The sequence below is a fragment of the Heterodontus francisci genome, chromosome 7 (assembly GCF_036365525.1).
Source record: "Heterodontus francisci isolate sHetFra1 chromosome 7, sHetFra1.hap1, whole genome shotgun sequence".
Classification (NCBI taxonomy): domain Eukaryota; kingdom Metazoa; phylum Chordata; class Chondrichthyes; order Heterodontiformes; family Heterodontidae; genus Heterodontus; species Heterodontus francisci.
In genome coordinates, this window is record NC_090377.1 from 133,486,865 (window position 1) to 133,488,319 (window position 1,455).

Consider the following 1,455-nt stretch of genomic DNA (forward strand, 5'->3'; position numbering starts at 1 on the left):
GTGACCATGAACACAATACTCTAGTTGTGGCCTAACCAGAGGTTTATAAAGGTTCAGCATAACCTCCCTGGTGTTGTACTCAATAGCTCTATTTATGAAGCCCAAGATCCCATATGCTTTGTTAACTACTCTCTCAGTATATCCTGCCACCTTCAAAGATCCATGCACATGAACCAGGTACCTCTGTTCATACACATTTTTAGAACGGTGCCATTTTGTCTATATTGCCTCTCCCTATCCCTTTTGTCAAAGGGCGTTACCTCACACTTCTCTGTATTAAATTCCATCTGCCACTTGTCTGCCCATTCTGCTAGCCTATCTATGTGCTGTTGCAATTGATTGGTATCATTCTCACTGCCTGCCACACCTCCACATTTGGTGTCATTGGCAAATTTTGAAATTTTAATCTATATTCCAATATCCAAGACATTTACATATATCAATAAAAGCAGTGGTCCTAGTACTGACCCCTGGGGAAAACTACTGTCTACTATCCTCCAGTCTGAAAAAAAAATCATTTACAGAACTTGCTGTTTTCTGTCCTTAAGCCAATTTTTTTTGGGCGGCACAGTGGCGCAGTGGTTAGCACCGCAGCCTCACAGCTCCAGCGACCCGGCTTCAATTCTGGGTACTGCCTGTGTGGAGTTTGCAAGTTCTCCCTGTGTCTGCGTGGATTTCCTCCGGGTGCTCCGGTTTCCTCCCACAAGCCAAAAGACTTGCAGGTTGATAGGTAAATTGGCCATTATAAATTGTCACTAGTATAGGTAGGTGGTAGGGAAATATAGGGACAGGTGGGGATGTTTAGTAGGAATATGGGATTAGTGTAGGATTAGCATAAATGGGTGGTTGATGTTCGGCACAGACTTGGTGGGCCGAAGGGCCTGTTTCAGTGCTGTATCTCTAGTCTAATCTAATCAAAGCTGACACTGACCTTCCTATTCCATGAGCCTCAATCTTGTTAACCAGCCTTTTATGTGGCACTCAAACGCTTTCTTAAAATCCACATAGACAACATCCACTGCTTTCCCTTCATCAACCTTCTCTGTTACTTCATCAAAAAATTCAATTAGTCAAATACAATCTGTCTTTCACAAATCCATACTGGCTCTCCTTAATTGACACAAACTTCTCCAAGTGCCTGTTGATTTTTCCCCGATTATTGTTTCTAAAACCTTACCCACCACATATGCTAAACTAACTGGCCTGTAGTTGCTAGTAATATCCTTACACACTTTCTTGAATAAGGGTGTCACATTTGCCACTCTCCAATCTTCTGGTACCTCTAGGGAAGATTGGAAGATTATGGCAAGCCCTTCCGCTATCTCCACTCCCGTTCCCTTTAACAACCTGGGATGCAAAACATCCGGGCCAGGCGAGTTACCCACTCTAAGCACAGCCAGCTTTTCCAGTGCATTCTGTCAATCAATGTTCACCCCATCCATTACCTCTACCATC